The sequence below is a fragment of the Eurosta solidaginis genome, chromosome 4, assembly GCF_040869045.1.
Source record: "Eurosta solidaginis isolate ZX-2024a chromosome 4, ASM4086904v1, whole genome shotgun sequence".
NCBI classification, from domain to species: Eukaryota; Metazoa; Arthropoda; class Insecta; order Diptera; family Tephritidae; genus Eurosta; species Eurosta solidaginis.
Window position 1 is genome coordinate 212,142,118 of NC_090322.1, and position 23,114 is coordinate 212,165,231.

Here is a 23,114-nt window from a genome sequence, read left to right on the forward strand (position 1 = left end):
CTCAGTTATTCTTGTGTTGAAATTTATTCTTTGTACCATAGCCATTTGTGCAAATAAACTTATAAGCTGGTTTGAGTATGTTGATGATATATTCATATTAATGTTAAAATCTCCAACTATTATAATGTTGTCAGATTCCCTGAGGTGTTCATTGATGACATTGTTTAAGTATGTCATGAAGTCAGCATCACTGCTATTTGGTGAGTGATAGAGTACACCAATTTGCCATTTTAACGCATATTTTTTAAGTTTTATGACAATGCACCACACATTCCTGTCAATAGCTTTATTACACACTATGCTATATTGTAAATTTTCATGTACATACATTAGAACACCACCTGTATGTCTACTGTGGGAATCGCAGCGGATGAATTTATATGTGGAAATGCATAGCTCAGAATCCATGATTTTATCTGTTGTACATGTTTCCGCGCATAAAACAATGCTGGGTTTTTTTATTTCTATAAGATGTTCCAGCTCTAGCTTATTTGCTGTAATACTATTAATATTAAGATATATACAGTCCAAGTTGAGCTCTTTGTTACGCAGGTTTGTTTTAGTTTTTGACTTGTGCTTTGTGGTTACAGATTCCCTCGTTGGTTGCTAATAGCCAATCTTCCTCTTCCTTGCTATGAGCTTTTGTTGATACACAGGACACATTCTGTCCATGGAATCGTGATTTTCGTCCAGTCCCAAATTTAATTCTTTATTTGCCCTGATGCAGTTGATGCATTTATTTATTGCTTCTTTATTGCATACCACATATTTATGCTCACCCAAGCATTTTGTGCATACTTCTTTTTCTTTGCAGTCACTGGCTTTGTGATTGAAGCCTTTGCATTTGAAACAACATAGTACTTGCACTGCATCATATACTCTGCACCGCTCCCAGCCTACATTGAGCCTTTCTCCGGCTAGTATATTCATAAAAGCTTCAACCTCCACTTCAATTACGGCATTATAGTAAATTTTCTCATTTTTTTAACTTCATACTGCTTGACAATTTTTATATCTGTTTCGGATAGACAATTATTCTGACGTTTAATTCTCTGGGTAAGCTCATCATTATCATACTTGAAATTTATACCAGTTACAATAACGGTTGGTTTCACTTTCATAGGAATCTTCACATTGTAGTTATTTCCGAGGCTGTTCTCAATAGCATTTTTTATTTTCTCACGATCATGGTCATTTGCACTCTCTACAATCACTACACCGCTTTGTCTTGCTACTATATTTGTAATTTGTAGCTCCTTTGGATCGACATTCAAGTTTAGATCATTTTTGGTTTTTTCAGCACCTTGCTTTGTATTTGGCTTAACTATTAAGGGAACAACTTTTCTAATCTCTGGCAACGCTTTTGTTACAGCTGCATACGATGCCTTGGCTTCGACATTGCCGTTTCTCTTTATTTCTGTGCGGGTTGATTACATGTTACGATTTTTGGCCTCGTGATTTCTCTATTTTGGAAGTTTGTCTGTGCAACTCGCAACAAAATTTGGCTGTTTGTCCCTCTCCAGTAGCTTCGTTGTGTGGACGAGGTCCCCTCTTTCCCCCCTGTTTAATGGATTTCGAGTACCCTTCCAACCTTGCCCACTTTCGGCGTGTTAGGATAGTTATTCTTGAGACTTCTTTGTCTTTGTCGCAGAAAAGTTCTGCCTGTGACACAGACAATTTTCCGAAGTTGCCTGTACAACAAAGCGTACGCCTGCTTGTTTTTGTGGAAGACGTAGTTATATCCTCCATGCCTAGGCCGCGATAGGTTGATTGCCTTCAAATCCAGTGTCGTTATATTCGGGTTCTGGTACTGCGTATCTTCCGGCTTCATTATGCATGGTACATGTACTTTGGCTTTTGGTATAGTGGTAATCTGCACTGCCACAACTGCCTCTAGTTACCGGAAGCTCAATACGTTGTCGCACGCTATCAGTTCTACATCATTGTAACACCCTGCCGAATCAAAGATTGGAACGCTTTACTTGGTTCTCCCCGAAAAATCTTCAGAATTAAGCTGATAAATTTCCTTTTTACAGATCTCCACGTTTTAGTCGACTTCTGTCCGAAAGGATTGCTACAATCAACCAGTGCCACAGTTAGTAACTTCTTCGTCATATCATTCATCTACTAGGAAACAGCCGGAGTTAAATGTTGCTTCTCTTTTGCACCTCCAACAAAGCCGTGTCCTACGCGTTACCTTCCTTTGGCTTATTACCTTCTTCCACATTATTTGTTGGAAAATCGCCACTTTTCAAGTACACCCTCTGACTTGCACCTTTCCATCCACCGTTCTACAGCTTTAACCCAACTTATATTGTCTATGTAACTGGTCTGGCTCACGGATGTGGGATGGAGCTGTCTTATTCTCTATGCTCCGTACTCTTCCTCATTCTACCTCGTATTTTGGACTCACCTGCCGAACACTTTGAGTGTGAACTAATTTTGTTTTTTTGTTATGCAGTTTCGTACTCTAACCAACAAAGTACAGGAGGCTTCAAAAATCGCATTTTTCCGAAGGGCGTTGCAGATTTTCTTCCATATAAAAAAATTGTTTGTATGGAGGAAAATCTAAAACACCCTTCGGAAAAAAAGTTGTCAGAAATTTTGTTTAAGTTTGAGAGACCTATAACATGTACTTTGGTATCTGGTAGTATCTGAGGCTTTCAAATGTAAACATTACCAGTCACACATTCAGGTCACTCTTACATACATCCCTACCATTCAAGTTCAACTAATGACTGGATGCGGTTACGACATTGATGTGAATGACATCAACATACAGCTGACATGAAATCAACAACCTTAGCAACACTCATCAACTACAATAGCTACAACAATATAAGAGTCACTTAAAACAACTACAACAACAACAATTACATGAAAATATATACAAGCGGACGGTATCTACGGGTATCAATGTCTATAACAGCAACAACATTAACTGACGGTCTAACAGCAGTAAATGATTGTTGCAGCAACAAATGTTGCGGCAATGTTTTTGCATGTTATTATTGCTGCTGTATTTTGGCTTTTTTCTCTACAACAACATACATGCCTACTTAAACATTAGTGCAATCATTATTGCACACACCCCAATCACAAATGTTCATATACATAAGTGCGCGATGCAACAGCGTTTTCAGACAAATGTCAAAATGTTGAAATAATCAAAGTGTGGGTGTCTGATTTATAGCCAGACCTCGTTTTTGTGCTTTGCTTGCTAGCAGTCAGTCGGTCTGTCTTATATTCCTGCAGCTGAAATTGTTGCGTATCCACAAAAAAGCTGCACAACAAAAACTCATACGATTAGCGCTCGTCAGCTTGATTTCAGATTCAACTTTGACTTTTACGTCGCATTCAACACGATCATTTTCATTTTAATCGTGATTTTTTATCGCATTTAATTTAAGCGGGTGTATAGTGCAATAACAAAAAGCCGAAAGGTTTAAGTATATGCTTTTGCCACAAATAAGCTGCTGCTGCTGCGGCAGTCTTACCTTAATATTGTTGATAACACCTACATGTGAGGCGCTTTTTGAGTGTGTTTTGTATGCCAATGCGTTTTCTAATTTCACGTTTTACCTACATATGTATGTATGTATGTAGGATACCTTTTTGTTTTTCAACATTTGTTTGCGCTGCCACGCTTTTGAACTGTGCCCTACTGCGAGCTTCGTCGATTTGCAAATTTTTTTTTCGCAGCCTTTAAGCGACTGCGATAAAATCATGTCAAATAAGTTTTGTAAACAGGACATATGGCTATCTAAACATAAATATGTATAATATTTATACAAACATGTCTACATATTTATGCACGGCTTGTATTGTTTTGTCAATTAAAAAGGTGACAGCGTAATTATTGCGATGTTAGGATCAAGGAATTGTGTAACGGATGAGTTGAGAGCAGGGCTCCAATTAAATTAAGCGATTATTTTACAAAAAAATGTCGTGAGTACTAAGTATTCATTAAGTATTAAGTGTGCTCCTTAATACAAACGTCTCCAAAAACAAATAAAAAATGTATTTCATTATATTTTTAATGAAGTCACAACCCTAACCAGCAGTTACTGTAATCGTAGCTGTTAACCGAAACCATAATTTCAACTTAACAGAAGTCGTAACAGCAACGGTAACAGTAATCGTAACTGTAATCGTATTCGTAACTGTAATCGTAACTGTAACTGTTATCATACCCGCAATTATAATCGAAGCCGTAACAATAATCGTATCTGTAACTGTAATCGTAAGCGTAACTATAATAGTTATCTTTGCTATAATCGTTATCGTAACTTTAATCGTAATTGTAACTATAATCGCAGTCCTAACTATAATCGTTAACATCACTGTAATAGTAACCGTATTTATAATTGTAAGTTTTACAATAATCGTAACCATAACTTATTTCGTTTTGGTAAATGTTATCATAACCGAACCTATGATAGTAAACTAACCTGTAATCGTGAACGTAACCATAAGGTTAACAGTAACTTTAACCACAGCTGTAACTATAACCGTATATTTCACAATAAATGAACTTAACATATAAGTTTTGACGTCATCTCGTCCTCTATTGTTATTATTTTTTATTCTTTATAAATACGATTATCATTTCTTCTTCTTCTAATAGATATTATGCTACTTACTGTGTTTATTATAAAAAATTATTTGACGAATTACATACCTGAAATGAAAGTAATAAAAACACTCAATTAGTATCTAAGTCAAATCATTGAAAAAAAAATTGTTAATTATAAAATGATTACAGTCGTATTTTTAAAAAGGGGAAACACTGGGAGCGTTTTGTCTTATATTGGCGAAAAACTCAAAAGAATGAGAGAACACTTGCATGAGATGCTTTTGTAAATAAACAACCTATAATTTTTCTCTGCTGATAAAATTTCCACGAGGTCTTAGGCTCGGATTTCGATTTTATTGTCATATAGACCCATAGCCCGTAGCTGGAGAACATTCGCAAAATTTACTCAGTGCTTACTTTCCACTGAAGTAGAGAAGGTGGTATCTGTACATATTATAAATCAAAGTCGAAAGAAGTAACTCCGACACTACTGAACATATTGTGCTGCAACTTTCTTTAAACAAATTCTTTCATTTGCCTCTACAAATATGGCTACTTAAACTAAAAACTAATTCACCAATTTATGAAATATTTAAGAGCTAAGTTCTAAGATTGTCTACACTATGCACTGCATTGTTATGAGCGAACGCAAATTGAGTGCCGTAGCTGCAAGTAGTGTGATTGTGTGAGCCGTAAATCACCTGCCCTTCAACTATTCGGCTAAGAATTTGTTTGTCATGTGTGTTGTTTATTTCAGCATGCATTGAGTGCCGTACACCTGTTAAAGTACTTAGTTACAAGCCATGGTGAATTCAGCACCAGGTGTCGTTATCCCCATCAGCTGATTGCTTCTTATTGATATTTGCCACACAACGCCTTGGTACGACAATATGTCAACTAATCGAAAGCAATGAAAATTTTCTTTTGACTTGACATTTTTCTGCTCAGCGATTTTGATTGAATTCGCTTTGCCATCACCTTTTATGGATACGAATTCGGTACAAGCTGAATAATAAAATAAAAAAGAAAAGGCGAACTGGGGATATCACATACATATGTATGGTGAAATTTTTAAACGTAAACCTTAGAGAAAACTATGAAGTGAGCACAGTGTCAAGTTCAAATGAATTAACTTTTGTACTTTGCAAATGAGTTTGACCCACACTTTAAGATGTATTTGGTCGCAAGGTGTGCATTTACTCAGATAGCCAAGCAGCGTTCATGGCGCTTAACTACCTATCACTTCGGCCAAGGACGTCAGCTACTGCAAGAGGTCGCTTCAAGCCGCAGCTAACTTCACAAACATAACCATTATATGGGTACCTAATCACAGGAATATCGAGGGCAACGAGAAGGCATACGAACTTGCAAGGGCAGGGACACTTCTGGAGATTGTGGAGGCAGTCTATGTGCATTGTGCACTTAGATTAATTAAAATAAATATACATAGCAGATTTAAGGAGTTTGTTGTCTCCAACTCGTACTCCTCGGACTCCTGCAAGATAACCAAGTACACCTGACCGAATTACAATAGTAAGAGCACAGAGGACCAAATCTTTGTGATCACTGCCACAACAATGGGACACTGGCCTTATGGCCTGCATACTGGGATAATGGGGATCCCATTTAACAGCATTTTCAGGAGCTGCGGCGAGGAAGGCAGCAAAGGAAAAATCGCGTAGTAATTGTGTGAGTGCCCAACTCCAGAACATACTAAGTTTCTAACTATGGGTAGTTATATGCAGCTAGAAGTTAAGGAAGTAGCTAAATGCTCTGTAAAAGGTATCAGCAGGTTTATCGTCAGCTCCAAATGGCTCGAACGGAGTACCGACTAGGCATACGCAATAAGGAGCAATTGGTTCCAGGAGAAATGTGCATCAAAATGGCGCCCAGTGCGCGACTTGAGCTTGGATCTTTGGTGTCCAAGTGGCACAGCAACCAACTTCTGTAATGGCAAAAGCCGATTGCTACTCGAGCTCGTATTCGAAATATTTACTGTAAATTAACACGGACACGAGCTGCTTTTAAATAAATACTTGTACCTAAATACAAATATTAGCAGTAAATCAGCGTTCAGGTAAAATTACAATCGCAGATTTATTGGAAGTCACATAAGCTGACTTGACAGAAACACGAATCTGGATCTGTATTTCGAAAGCTGGCAGCATGTGTGTGGTGGCCAACGAAAGAAATTTTGCAATCAGCTTAAATTGTATACAACTTAATATATGCATAAGTAAATACTCATGTACATATGCAAATTAAGAAAAGTTACTAGCTTTTGTATGTACTACGAAGTATGTTATTTAGCGCAAATCTTAAACTCTAAATGCCAAAAGGTGTCCCACGAACTACAATAAATTCGACCACAAAACCACTTCAAGTACGCGGCTTGAAAAACTAGAGCTCAATAAGTCAGCAAAGCCTGGGAAGTAATGCTTGCACTCATTTGCATTGCCAATAGACAGCCACTGTTGTTATGCTTGTTGTTGTTGTAGATCTTATTGCGGTATATGTTGGTATGCCAATTTTCACTATCCAACCACATTGAGTGATCTTCTTTCGTTGTTGCATCGTCAAGCAAATCAATAAGCACTTGGAAAGGAACAAAATATAAAAGGAAAAGGTGTTAAAAGTTGTTTGGCTCTTAAATGCTTTGCTTGGCTGCGAAAAAATTGCCCATGGTGTCCAATGACAAATTGCCTATGGGCTAAGTGAAAAATTAACATACTCGCTGGAGTTCAGAAAATATATTGTTTGCGATGGAAAAAGAACACCAACAAGAAAAAAAGCTAATGAAATGAGAAAACTTCGACCGCAGACGTTGGCGATTACAACAGCGATATGCAACACATAACTCAGCGTATAAACATGTGTGTCGTGTGTAAAAAAATGTTGCTGCAACATACGTAAATGTAAGCCACAAAATGCCGCGATCAGCAATGCAATCGCAACAATAGCACACACTTTTAAAGAAAAAAAAAAAACGAAAAAATCAAATGCTTGTTATTCTTAAAATTCCACAATTTTGGCTCTTTGTTGCATACTATTTTTTGACTGCCACAATTGTTCGAGTTGGCTACGCTTGTGTTATTAAATGTGCGTAGTTGATTGCAAATTTGGGTATCGCTGCTGATTGCAACATGAGAATGCGGACTACGAAAAAGTTCATAAATGCAGCGTGTTGTGGTGAATAGGTTTGGACTGGAAAGTTGATTTACCACAACTTTTTACGACGCCCCGTATCCACGAGCCTCTTAGGTGTTATGGAGCACGGACAGAACAACTAAGGTGAAGCTGAGGTCTTTGCAAAAAACAAAACCCGCACTGAAGACAGCAAGTGAAATGCTAATAAAGCTGTAACGCAGCAAAGTATTGAAGAATCCAGAATGAATAAGCTTTAAAAAAAAGTATTTGGCAATCCGCCGATAATCGGCAGCGCTTCGTGTATCCTCTGAGCGATATTCTGTAATAGGAATAAATTTATCATCGAACAAGTAAGGAAGGCTAAGTTCGGGTGTACCCGACCATTACATACTCAGCTGAGAGCTTTGGAGACAAAATAAGGAAAAATCACCATGTAGGAAAATTAAGCTAGGGTAACCCTGGAATGTGTTTGTATGACATGGCTATCAAATAAAAGGTGTTAATGAGTATTTTAAAAGAGAGTGGGCCTTAGTTCTTTAGGTTGACGCCTTTTCGAGATATCGCCATTAAGGTGAACCAGGGTGACTCTATAATGTGTTTGTACGATATGGGTATCAAATTAAAGGTATTAATAAGGGTTTTAAAAGGGAGTGACCCTTAATGTCAATCGAATGAAAAATGTGGTGCCAGCCAAAAAGGTATTCTTATCGCCTATGTAAGCAGAGAAAAAGAAGACCAATACTACACTAGAAGGTCAAAGTGGAAAACGTTTTTAATTCCATTGGCATTAAAAGTTAAGCGGAAGTTAAATAAGTCTTTGGTGTTTTCGTACCGACAATTCTGAGTTAGGTGGCTGCAACCCTGGTCGCCTAAATAACTAATGAAAAACTGGTTTAAACCTACTGAGTTCTTTATCGGATGTGTACTACAATCAAGAGTTGATCAAGAATATTTGTAAGACCTATTTCCGGTAATTGACCTAGATTTTTCAGAAGTGGGCTTCCGAAGGATCTTAGACGTGTTCTAGCAAAAGCTCGGCACTTCCACTGAAAATGCTCAATAGTCTCTTTGATAGTTAAGTCATTACAACTTCTGTAGAGGTCATTATGCGGAATACCCATCTTTTTCGCATGTGGGTCTAAAGCCCAATGCTCGGTGCTGGCCGCTATAAGTTTATGGGTTTCGGCTATATATCTACTCAGAAGACTCCTTGTCCTTCTTTCATTGTAGTCTGGTCTTGTAGCTTAAAAAATTGCACAGCTCGCAGTGATCTTTCACTATTGCTGATCTTTCCCCCTTGCTGCCCCTAGGGGTATGCCTACTGCGATGCTGATTATTCCCTCATTTACCTACGCTCCTACGTGCCAGCTCATCATTCATTTCCTTTCCCTCGATCGCCCTATGATCCGAAACCCAGATAAGTGATGTTTCTGGAGTGTTGGTTTTTGGAGGAAAAAGTTGTTTACATGTCCCTACAGCCCAAATCATAAAGACTTCTGTTTGAAACACACTACAGTATGGCGGCAGTGTGAATGAGAATGTGAATAGATACAAGCCCACACACTACAGTCCGTTTTGGAGCGGTCGGTGTAGATTTGTGTGCGTTAATAAGAGGAACCAAACGCCGGAAGTAAATAAAGGACACTGCTGTTCAGTGAGTTTCAGTACGGTTTTTGCTCACATACATAGTTTACAATGAATTACTAGTCCCCCTGGGGGGAATGTAAGCATAGACATTTTTAAGGTTTTCTGGGAAATTTTGTAAACATTTATGAAAACAAGTAAAGACGGAACTGTCTGCAGACTTCATACCTTTAATAAATTGATCTGAACAATAATCTTATACCATTGGGTTGTATTTGGATATATGCTATAGTGGTCCTATCCGGTCGATTCCGTCACCAAAATATACCCGCGAATGAAATTTCATCAAGATATCTCAAAAATTGAGGGACTAGTTTGCGTTCAAATGAAAAGACGAACAGACGGATGGTCAGACAGACGGACATGGCTGAATCAACTCAGATCGTCATTCTGATCAATTCTGTACACTTATTGGTGGGTCTTTCTCTTCTCCTTTGAGGACTTACAATTTTCAGATTCGTTACAAAATTAATAAATCAAATTCATTTCCATCGAATGTATAATAATACATGTTAAGAAATAATGCTGATTGAAAGTATTTATATTTCCGATACTTTATAAAAATCAGGTTTATTCGAGAACTGGTGTTAAGAAAAAATAATTTAGACTAGACACTAACACGACGCCTTACCTGCCCGGAAATATGTAAGCGACCCAAGTTCGCTTTTCGTGCTACTATAAGCAATCTCACCTATCCTAGGCGAATACAAGAACAGGGGGTGGGCGGCGAGATGGCGTAGAAGCTTCAATGTGTTCATATTAAACCGTTCGTAAGAATGTCCGGCTTGTGCGTTATTGGTGCTTGTTAACGGAACTTATGGAACCCATGTCCGGAAAAGGACCATCAACATCTATAACAATCCCCAAAACCTTCGGAGAGTGTCTTTATCGCTACAACAACAGCAACAACAACATAAGCTTATATATTTTCACCACTAGTGTTTTTCCACTCTAGTATTTCAAACCCACTATCCATAACTATGAGAAATATATTTTCTGGCGCGCCTCTATGTTGCCTTGCCGCCAGAAGGAAACCACGCAAACCACTGTCGAACATTAAAAGCATCACCATAAGAAAAAGAATACTCGTGTACGCACCAAGCAATTATACCAACAATGTGACTAGATATTCAGTGTTGGTGGGCTTCGCGAGTAAAGTGAAATTTATGAAGCAACTTTTTATCGTTGCAGGCAAATCACATTGAACAGCTAAAGTAATATTGCAGTCGTACGCTTTCGCAAAGTAAGAGATAATCAGGGAAGATTATCATACAAAATTCAAGCAGAACGAGCAAAGAAGAGTGAAGGAAGAACGAAAAATCTAATTTCGTACATTGAGCCTTCTGCTCCTCATGAGCGTGTGGGATTTGCTTGGGAGTTAAACACTACAGTGCAGCAGCAGCAGACGCATGTGGTTTGCAGTTGAGTTATGAAAATAAACAAAAGTGCACAATTTTAGGTTGATTTTTTTTTTTTACACATAATTTGTAAACAAATACATATTGAAGCGCATGCAATAATGTGCAAAATCAGCAGGCATATCGGCGAGAGTGCGCGTTGGGTCTTCTTGGAGATCAGTGGGAAGTGGGATTATGATAATCAAAATTATTGTGGTCTGATATTCGATATAAAATGTAGTATTACGCAGAATTGTAGTATGGAGGTTGCGGATGTTTGTATATGTAGTAGTAGCCTACGACATGCGGCGATGGGCGTTCAACAGATTTCCCTTATTTATTTATTTATGCAATGAATGTTGTCTTAGACGCTTTTCATTTGCTTGTTAAATATTTTGTTATTGCACTTACTTGATTGTGCGCACATTGTGTTCATATTTTGTGACTTCGGAGAGTTTGTGAGTTATTTTCAGGGTTGCCGGTACAATAAAATGTGTAGCACCAAAATCTTTAGGAAAAATTAGTTTTTAACGGCAGCTATGCCCCTGAGCCATAAATCAGTCGGTTATGTTAAAGACCCATAGAGAAAGGTCATTCTTTATTAAAATGGGAGTTAAAAAAATATACTTTGTGCGAAGAGATTTAGGGCGAGCTTCTCAATTATACACCCAGTTCCAAGTAGAATTTGTTGGCAAAAAACATACTAAATCAAGTCCTTCACAATTTGTATCTCTAAACTGTGATATATCTCCTGATGAGAGCAGCACCTTTTGTCCTCGTCCTTTCACTTTATTTTTATACTGTTTATCCAGACTAGATATGGCAGAGTAAGGTCAATGATGCAAATACCATCAATACAAACCTGTGCACTTAAGTTCTTAACTTCGAATTATACAACCTTCCCAAGAACATTAAAATGCTTCCTATCATACTCTGTGCAAGGCTCCTATGCCTTGGGTAGGGAGAATATCGAAGAAGCCTTAACGATGAGCTATAAGCAGAAACTTACATTGTTCAACTAATCAAAACCCATAGGCTACGTTCGCAAAACCATATTGTACGGAGATGCTACGATCCCGAAGATTTCCTTGCCGAACCCCTACAAAAAACTGTGACGTTATACTTTGGCGGTACAACGTAAGTTTCATTAATAGGTATTGTTGTTTGTGGTTGCGAAATTTTCGAGCAGAATTATTATGCATTATTGCTATCTGCCAATATCCAAGCTCCATAAAGTAAACACATACATGTTATTAAAAACACGTTTCCACTGTTTGGATCCATCGTCAGGACGTATTTAGCTGACAGAGAGCATATGCTAGAGCCGAGTGTTGATTTCGTTGTGACTATGTTTAGTGAGCTTATTCTCGATGAAAACTTTCCTTGCAAGACTATACCCACCTTCCTCGCCTCACAGACGGAAGTGGATGCCACACGATCAGCTTGGTGGATCTTTTTATGTTGGAATATGGCTCTACAGATAACAAGCTGATAAAAAATTTTAAAGTTAACCAACTTTCTCCTTTTGGGATGGCTATTTCTGGGCGCCACTATTTTCCTACTGTAGTTAGCTTCCTCCTTATTCTCCTTTGCCGGAGATGTGTCCTATATGTTCTGGAAAATGGCCCGACCATCTGGAGAACGATTTGATTTGACCATATTGAATGTTCTAGGTCATCCAACCTCCTCCTTCAGTAAGGAGCTTGAGGTCGCCAGCTAGATAAATAGGATTCGCAACGGATAGGTAGGGTTGACAATTGGGTAAGCTATGAATTATTCTGGAAACCGCTTTGAGGGGCTTGCACTACACAACCCATTCAGTCCCAATATAACTTCCTTCCGTATGTCTTTTGAAGGACTCCTTAGTTGCATCGTTCGTAGCCTCCGTCGCCGCATATATGTATGAAAGGCAGTGCTGGTTTTTTAAAATCACAACTTCTTTTATCAGGTACCCTATTATAGCAGACATCAAAAGGTACGATTGCTATCGTTTCTGCCCTTTCCATCGCAAAGGCATAATAGCATTTGCGTCCAACACTCCATCAACCAGGCTTACCTAATAAGACTCGGGGCGTTGCAAAAACGCGCCCTCAAATCATGGCCATTAGAACGTATTCTTGGCCGTCAAAGGTAAAAATTGATTGGTTACGAGTCATTAGCATTTTTTTATTGAAAGTGTATTACGCTGGTTACCCTACACACCTTGGTGAGCACTTGAGCCGAGTATGTTGGATTGGTCCCACCGACACTACTCTACTTTCCGCTGCGATTCAAAGTACCACTCGAATGAGAGGAAGAAACAACTATGCATCATTACTTAAATGATGTTGTATCGAATATTAACATTTCGATGCGTCACTATGCATGTAAACGAAAGCGAGCAGCCACACATACATGTAAACAGCAAAGTCAAAGCGAGAAGAATATTTCACATGCATGTAGTCAGCAGCTAAGAGCAAGATGACTTTACTAGCGCATACACATGTATATAGCTAAATGGCCAACTATGAGATACATATCGAGAAATAAATAAGCAAGTGTTCGAGAAAGCTATTCGTGAAAAGTCTAGACCCTACGAGATATAGGTGAACGAGGCAATTGAGAGTATAAAAGCAGCACAGGCTGAGGAATAATGAATCAGTTTTGATTTTGAACACGTTAAAAAAAATCCGCAAGTAATTTAATTGCGATGCACTACTACGGTAGAGTTGTGAAAAAATTACATTTTGCTATACTGAATATTTGAGTAACTTAATCGACAGTTCAGCGATTCGAACATTAACAGAAGGTGCAAAATAATTCGCAATAGTATTTTCACTTCTCAGATTTTCCTTCTGACCTACATTTTCTTGGCGACTGCTAATATTACTACCATCCTGAAAGAACTACTAAAGCATGATACTTAAGAGTACATACAGAGAAAATCAATTGTAAATCGAAAAAAGTTGACTTAGTTAGAGAATTTTGTATGGGGCCCAAGAAACTTATACATCCTACCAAAGTACTTACACAATTTATGCTCGACAATGGAAACAAAGCTTAGGGAATTTATTACCAAATTTAGTTATTATTTATTAAGATGATGAAAAAACTTAGTAGGTTAATTATACCTAAGTTTAAGCTGTGGTATACGCGATTATAAGTTAATTTTACAATAGTTTTTCTCTGTGTGTAGTGTGGAATTAGTTGGAATTGTTGAAACCCTTTTCGAAGATTTTCGAAAGCACTTCCTATTGCCAATTCTTATCCCGATATAGGTCTGCGTAGTTCCACTGTTTAGATCTACTTTACAAAACTCCCATTCTAGATTACTTTCAAACTACAACAATAACCTCGGCTTTTGCAGATGCTACGGTCCAGAGTTGATTTAAGATTTAATCGTAGGCGTGAATAGTATTTATTCACAACCATGCAACATTTTGCGCAACATTCACAAAAAACCATAATAATTTGCAATCAATGCAATTTTGTATGCAACAGATGCGCTTCTTCCTCTGCTTATCATTTTTATTTTATTTATTTCACAGTCACACTTAATATTCCGCCTCATTGAAATAATAAATAATGAAAATGGTCGTATTGTAGCGTATTTATTTATGCCTTTCAGGTCACACACAACCCACTATCTGAGAGTACAGTTAATAATAAAAACCAAAACGATTCTAAATTTTGTGCACATGCGCAGAGATATTGGGTAATTTAAGCGAATGCGGCACGCTGCAAGCTGCACGTTGCACAATGTGATGCGTAGGTGTAGCGCTAGTCATAAGCCAAACGTGACTTCTCACCTTCGGCCACAGTCACAGCAAGTTGACTCAACACAAATAGCGGAAAACGCAAACTTCATAAAGACATAAAATATGTACGAAATCATAAAATCATAAACAATAAAAATTTATTTAAATAAATAAATAAATGAAAAATAAACGAATGTTGCATAGAAGTAGTTAGTAGTAGATTAGTTATAATAAAAAAAAAACATTAAACCAAAATTATTTTTAGACAAAAGTAATAAAAAAGTTCGTAAAAAAAATACCTTAACGACTCTTTAAAATATAAAAATAATAAACACTAGCGAACGTCACATGAGATATGTTCCTGTCGGTGACGGAAATTGGAGGTAGCGTGTTCTATATTCTGTTTGCCTTAAGTTGCAATTTATGTTACCATCAAATGGTGCACAATTCACGCTTCATTTACTGCAAAGCGCGCCTTAACCAATTAACTGTAACCTGTACAATCAGCCATAGGTTTACATTAGTACGAGGAATAACGTACATGCTTATAGCCTCTTATATGAAAATAAAAATAAAATAAAAATTTTAAGCACTTCCTTCATGTAAATGGTCAAAAATCAGCGAAAATTTCTCCTTATAACTATAAAGACATATTATTGCTAAACTTTGATTTTTATATTTTTACATAGAAATTGCAAAAATATTTATGAGAAGTAAAAATATAAAGGTGGAACGTAATTGATTGACTAACAATATCTCCTTTCCTACCAGCTTTCCAATCCAAGTAATGTGTGATCCACTTTTATATTTTAACTTCTCATAAATATTGTGACGAATATGAGTGACACTAAGTGATACTCACATCCCTAGTCTGATACTAAGTAAATGAAGTAACAACAACAATAAAGCAGACAGTCACTTGTATCTACATAAACGAATCAATCATTATGTCTACACATATGTACGTACACGCAGCTGAGAAGCAAGGCACAACCACATGCATATATCTGAGATACTCGTGAAAGAATGCAATGAGAGAAGCTATAAAATCGTGCAATTGTAGTTACAGTTGAGAAATTTGAGAGCTGATGGCCAACTAGTAGATTCTGGAAATGGAAGCGCTTAGAAGATGCGAACGAGCAAATCGGAGAGTATAAAAGGCAGCAAATGTAGAGGCGCTGGAATTCAGTTTCATTTGAGCTATCAAGCAGTTTGCTTATTGAGCAAGCTATTCGTTGCAAAGTTTGAGTGTTATTGTGAAGTACTTTAATAAAGGCCATTTTGCATTATTAAATATTGGAGTGATTCGAACTTAGCAGAGGGTTGCAAATAAGAGGATTTGCAAGTAAATTCGTTAAAATATTTTTGCAATTTCTATGTCAAAATTTAAAAATCAAAGTTTAGCAAGAATATACCTTTTTATATAAGGAGACATTTTCGCTGATTTTTGCCAATTTACATGAAGGAAGTGCTTAAAACTTTTATTTTATTCTTATTTCTAAATATCTGATCCCGTGCGCCCCCTAGAGAATCTTTTTGTTTCGTGTCATCGGCTGTCATCGACCTCTGAATTAAGTTTGAAATCTCAAGTCTCTAGCTCATCGAGAAGTTACTTAAAAGCTGGTTTGAAAATTTTCAAATTCTTATCTAATTATTTCGACCCATGCGCCATCTAACGGATTTTTTCCTTTTGTTGCATTGTCACGGTGTTCTAACCTATGTCCTATGTGTAAAGTTTCACGTATGTAGCTCAATTAGAAGTTACATAAAAATCGATTGCAAGATTTGTATGAAAAGCGGACAAACATGCAACCGACCTAATATGAAGGAAGTAAAAAGAATTGTACGCTCTAAGTTAGACGCGGCAGACATTGCTCTACCCTAGCTTTTGTCTATCTTCATAAATTTTAAGCAGTTTTTACCTCTTACTCTCCGATCCTCTTTCTCACCCTTTTCCTTATCTTTTTTTTGACTTTTCCCTCTGCCCTTCTCTTTTTCTGCGTCTCTTTCTCCCTCTCCGTCTTTTCTAAGATCGCGGGTCTGAATCGAGCTCAAGGCCTAACAATAATTATCTTATCATTATTATTGTTATGATACATTTTTTCTTAATTGAAAAAATTATTAAATTAGAATAGAAGAAAGAAAAAAACAACTGCCAAAGCTCGTTGTATAGATCATTTCGGCAACGTTTTCTTTTAATTCTTTTCCACTCCATCAATCAATATCTCTCAATCTTCGTCTAACTCTATTTCTTTCTTCTTCCCTATTTTCTCTTCCCTCTAGTTTTTCTTGTTCTTTTCAATCTCTTTTTACCATGCGCAGTCCCACTTCAAACCCCGTCCCAGTCTCAGTGCCACTCCTAGTCCCAGTCCAAGCCCCAGTCCCAGTCGGTCCCTGCTACATTTCCCAATAAATAATAACCTAGCCAAACTACCTAGCCAAAACTAATACTGACTAGCTACCTGTAAGCCCAATTTCAGGTAAATCGAATAAAGAACAGAACTTGTTCGAAAAGATCGGTCCCTAGTCCTCTTCCCGAAAAAAAAAGTATCGTAAATACTAATCTAGGCAAAGCCTACTTTTATACCATATTTCAGGCAAATAGAACCGTAAATAAAATTTGCTGAAATAGATCGATCCCTGGTCCACTTCCCGGAAAGAAACTTCACAGGAACGCTATCCTATCTTTCAAGTTGGATCAAACGGCACACTTCGGGCAAATTTTATTGAAATCGGTTTATTAGCTTAGGAGTTCATCGCGGACAAACAACGTGACACACATTTATATATATTAAGATGTAGCATAGATCAGGGCTAAGTTAGGAGGGGTGACCCTACAGGAGAAACCTTGCACAAAATATCTAGAAATCATCATGTAAGCCCTATTCTATTCTATGGAGTTCTTGTTTATTGGAAAGCCACACAAAAAACAACATATCTCAAAAAATTTGAGGGGTATGCAGACTATTAATGCTTAGCATTACGGGAGCCCTGCAAAAACCCCGACGGCTGCACTCTATGCCATTCTGCTCATCCCACCTGTAGACCTGACAGCAAAGAACATAACTTTAACAACTGCAACCAGGCTCGGTGCCTCGGGCAGCTTTAGCGCCGACCATACGGCCATAGTAGTATAACGTCATCAATTACAAGACGAACAGATTACCTTGTTCCCTATATGCGCTTCGAGGGCCATCTTATCGCCACAATATGGGTGGACAGTTGAAGTAAGGGTGCTAAAGGGCGGACTAAGCGATACATGTGTACACATATGGTTCCACAGTAGTGGAACGAGAAGGGTATGTGGTATACTGTGCTGATCCGGAAATAAACAGATGCCACAGGCTGCTGGATTACTGTAGCCTTTTCCAAGCGGAAATAGTAGCCGTAACCAAAGCAGTAGAAACCCTGGAAGATAATAGCCTAAGCTGTAATCGTATAAACTTTTATATTGACAGTCAAGCAGCAATTAAAGCAATAATCTCGCATAGCACAGCATCTAAATGCGTGTTAGAGTGTAACAAGTCTTTGAAGAGAATCGGGACAGGAGAAGCATACATATATATTGGGTCCCAGGGCATATGGGAATAGATGGGAATGAAAAAGCGGATGAACTAGCTAAAAATGGCGTATCCTTTGAAGCTTGCTCCGTAGACGTCCCAATTAGACTGGGAGAGATTAGGCGAAGGCGAGAGGTGCACATGATCGACCAAGCAGGAAAGGCGTGGGTTCAAGCGCGGGGCTGTAAAGTGTCGAAGATTATGTGTAGGTCTTACAACTGTAGACTCATGAAGGGTATTTTGACTGGACACTGCCTTCTGGTGGCACATGCCTTTAAATTAGGCTTGGTCAGTAATAGCAGATGCAGGAATTGCGGGCTGGAGGAGGAAACGATCGAGCACGTTCTGTGCTCGCGCCCTGCTCTTTCCAGGCTAAGACTTCAGCCATCAGGAGTCATACAGCTGTCAGATCTAGAAGCAGCAAGTGGCTTAAGTCCTATGAAGCTTCTAATATTTGCCAAGAGGACGGAGTTATTTTATAACATAGGTCCTGGTTTTTGATTTTTCAATTTGGTCATTAAAACAAACTTCTGATAACACTACGGACTTATTCAGTCTATGCGTGGTCCTCATGGACCGGCCTGTTCAACCTAACCTAAGATGTAGTTAACTTTTATACATTCTTGTTTTTATATTTTCTCCCTAACAATAATAAATAGGAATGACAATTTTTGTGTTAAAAAAAACTAAAAGACTTAAAATTGTAGCATTAAAATTTGCGGCTGCTTTGTGTGTGGGAGAACGAGCCAAAATATGCCTGCAGCGAGTTTATTACAACTTAAAGGGGTTATTCACCTTCAAAGAAAAAAATAAGTTCCTATTAAAAAATGCTCAAGAAATGTGCCAAACAATTTTTGATTTGTTAACATCTTTGCTCGCAGTAGCGTAAGCGTAAGAGTAGTCAGCAAGAAGAAGGATAAAAAGTTAAAACTGAAACCAAAAACGGAGCTGAAAGCGGACGGCGTGTTAACAATTTGTTAACATAATTTCAACGATCTGTTATCGACGAGTCATCGGTTTGTTTTGGACGACCTATGTACATTCCATGACGGAACCAGAAACAGGTGACAGCCGGAAATCAGCTGATGTTTGCTTTTTTTTTAAATGTATTGACACTTTAACATCCGGCGCAGTAAGATTTTGACAAATGTCCATCGATTTACAAAAACAAAGTACATGGAATTTGTATTTATGCTTGTACGTATGTCAGTGTGCTGCCACTTTGTATTTTTCCGCCATGGGACATGTTATTCCTTATCGACGAGTTATCGTCTGGTTATAGGTTTGTTATCGGCGAGGTGAAGACGAGTTATCGTATTGTTGGCGCAGTTTTATAAATATGCTATCGGTAGCAGAATTTATCAATCAGTTACCGATTTTAATTTGCTATCGAAGAGCTACCAATTTGCTAGCGAAACTTCATTAATTTATTTTCGAAAAGTGATCGGTTTTTTGGAAAGGTGGACAGGTCACGATTCGTTTTCAGAAAGTTCACGTTTTTTTATAAGAAAGTTATCGTACCTAATCGATATTTTATTAAAAAGTTATTGGTTGATTACTGAAGTTGAACTAATATGTTATAGAAAAAAAAAAAAACAATTTAATTTTAAAAAAATATCGATTTAATTTTTAATATCGAAAAATTTAAAGATTTTTTATCGAAAATTTATAACTTCTAAATGTAATGAGCTCAAGGCCGACTATTATTTTGGTTTTGTGTTGTAATTAATTTATTTATAGATATTCCGATTTCGGCCTGAAGTCAATATCAGGAACCTTAATAACCAGCCTTGAGCTCATTAAACTTGAAAACATTAAATACCGACGGTGAAAAATTAAATGAATCATCGAAAAGTTATAGATTTCTTAATGGGAGTGTTTCCAACTCCCTATCTATAATTAAACAAAAAAAAAAACTTGGCGCGACTTACCTCCAAGGAGATCAAATCCGAGCTGGTCTTCTAATTTGCGCCATGCTCGTTTTGATTATCCCTACAAATTGACGGCTTGGGACCTACATATTTTAGGAAAAGCTTTTTAAAACAGAAATGCACTGGGAGTGTTTGCCGAACCACTGCCAAGGCGCTACCCCTCTAAGAAAACCCTTTTCCTATTTTAAACAATGTTTTTGTTAAACTCTGATTTTGCTTTGCACAGGACTTGAACCCAGGACCTTCGGTGTGGTAGGCGAATCACGCTACCAAGCCACCACGGCTATTTTCTTGTTGCGAGAGTACTTCGCTTGACAGCCCGCGATGGCAGCACAATAATAGCGAATGGCATTACATTACAGAATAATATAAAACCGGCTCCATTTTATGTCTCGATTTTAACAGATTTCTGACGGTCCAAGCTCTGTAAAACAAAAATTAGTGTAGTTTCAGTCAACTTATTGCAGAAGCTTAGGTAATTAGCTGTGAAATTCGGTTTGATTAGGTTACAGTGGCTGCCCCATCCCAATTTATGTATGATTAAGGCCAAATCGTTCAGTTCCATTTCCTGATTAAAGCACTGCTATTGCACTCCTGCTTAGTGGCTCATAACTCGGAAGCACCATAGTTTTTACGCAGAGCATGTTTTGGTCTGTCGGGTAGTCAAAGAAAAATTTGTATGAAATGCGATGCCGGGTTCAGGCCCAGGGCGGGACTACGACAAAAGAAGAGCCCGAAACATTTCATACTATTTCATCTCTGCTGGTAGTCACAGTTGTACAAAAAGCTCTTATATCTGAGCTGCATGCATTAAAATTGATTAATCAAAGCCAAAAACTATTTCTGAACCATATCCGAAGGACGCGTTAAAAAGGGTCCAGAAAGTGACCAATTGCCATTTCGTAGGACTTTGCATTGTGAAAAGTGTCAGTCAGAAGTCTTCTAATGCGATAGTACTGATCAAGTTCGAAACTAGCGATTCGCTGTAGTAATACTTTCTACATTTGGGCGCACTGATGCTGAACCAGATAGTACTAGTCACACTCAATTAGTGCATGTGCCTATATCGCGATTCCAATTCCAATTCAATGCAGATAAGCTCCAATTTGTGTTTACAGGTAGGCAAGGGCGGGTGGATGCAGGAGGGTCGATGTTTAGCCTTTATTCACTGACTACCTAAAAGAGGTGGTGTTTTCCTGATCCCAGATCGGCGATCAGAGAATAAGGAGTCTCAGCTCTTTGATATCTAAAATATTTTGAACTTTTGATTTAACGGAGTGTTTCCTTTATCTTTCTTGACTCAATGTTATAGCCATTTGTGCTACTCAACAGTGAGTTTTTATTATATCACATTTTATTTTGGTGAGTAGCGTAATTAGCATATCAGAAAAGATTTAGTAACAGAAAAACACAAAAAAAAAAATGTTGATTTAGAATTCAATTTTCATTCGAAAAATAAGTTCTATTAACCGCTTTTGTTTTGGTTCATTTACTGTAAGTGGGCGTGCATAAATTAAGCCGCCTTCCTCATTTATGTAACCTGCCCACCTTGTCAATTGAATTTATTGATGGCGGCATCTTAATTAAAATGGAAAACAAAGATTTAAATTAATTACTCGCTTACTTAGGCTAATGTGTTTTTTGTTAGAGACAAATCATTAAACATTGTATGTTTTATTGGCCTTTTTTTTTGTTTTTTTTTTTTTCAAGCTGTTATAGCTCTTTAGTATTATCGTTTAATAACTTTCACTATTTTACCGTTGCAACAGGTTAACCGCCTCGTTCTCGTTCGTGCCAGGGGCGTGTGTTTTTGGTGTCGGCACCGTTTATTTGATGCATAGTTGTGTGGCAAGTTGTCTTGCTTGGTTGAGTTGACCGGAGTTGTTATGCTACACACGCACCATAATAAAGTGACATTTTTTAAATGCCATTAAATAATTTCGGGGAAAACCGTGAGACGCATTTTAAGGAGGTTGAAAATTTATAAACTTTATGTTGGATAATTTGTATTCAACGTTTTTGTTTTGCGTTTTACTCGGAAATTTAGTGAATTGCTTGAGGTGCATATCTGAGTATCTACTAGTGAACCAAGCTAAATTTAAATTGACTTAGAAGTCAATTTAGGCTACTATTAATCTTCAAAGAAGATAAGCGTTTTAGGTAAATATCTGCTAATAGACAGTTTTCATTTGGATTAACTGGCTTTTCATAAGATAAGAGGGGCGGTGAACTTAAAGGTTCATAAAGTATAGAACATATCGCCCATCTATCTACGTACTTAGTTCTAAAACAGACTAACCCAAAAACCACTACCATTTTACCTTATAGCTCACAAACTCAATACCAATGGATTTGTTTAATCAATTTATTAATAAATTCTCTACTCACCAAGGAAATATTTAATTCAAAATAAACATTTTATTGTGTGAGAGTGTTTTCGAGTTCTCCGAGCAAAATTTTCAATTGATAGCCGTTTGGATCTAAGTATGCGATATGTTATCACTTGAAAATATTAGTTTATTAAGGTGTTTGTTGCTGTGCTAGTAAGTAGCGATTAGTATGATGCTTGATGAATGCATTTCTAGCACTTAGCACAAGGAAATCACAGACAATTGGGAAACGAGCAGTAGTTATTCTATAAGCCGAAATAGCTCAGTTGGGAAAGCGTTAGATTGATGATCTAAAGGTCCCCGTTTCAATCCCGGGTTTCGGCATGTATTTTATTTTATTTTATATTATTTTTATTTAATTTTATGGTATTTTTTATTTTATTTTTTTTTTTACTTTGTTTATTTTTTATTTTGTATTGTTGTTTTTTATTTTATTTTGTTTTATTTTATTTTATTTGTTTTATTTAATTTTTTTATTTAATTTAATTTAGTTGTATGTTGTTTTTTTAAATTTGTTTATTTTCGTTTAATTTAATTTAATGTAATTTTATTATATTTTAAAATATATTATCTTATTTTACTTAATTTTTTAATTTTGTTTGATTTCATTTTAATTTAATTTATTTTATTTTATGTTATTTTATTTTATTTTATTTTATTTTATTTTATTTTATTTCATGTTATTTTACATTATTTTGTTTTATTTTTTTTTTTTAATTTAATTTAATCTTA

General features: G+C 37.0%; 1 protein-coding gene and 1 non-coding gene across 2 annotated transcripts in view; one reads left to right on the forward strand and one right to left on the reverse strand.

The window, feature by feature from the left end:
- Positions 1-23,114, reverse strand: part of mew (multiple edematous wings) — a 509,649-nt gene that overhangs the window by 183,409 nt on the left and 303,126 nt on the right. The gene's annotated exons all lie outside the window — the stretch shown is intronic.
- On the forward strand, positions 22,634-22,706 carry TRNAI-GAU (transfer RNA isoleucine (anticodon GAU)). Its single transcript has one exon. It is a non-coding gene; the product is annotated as a tRNA-Ile (tRNA).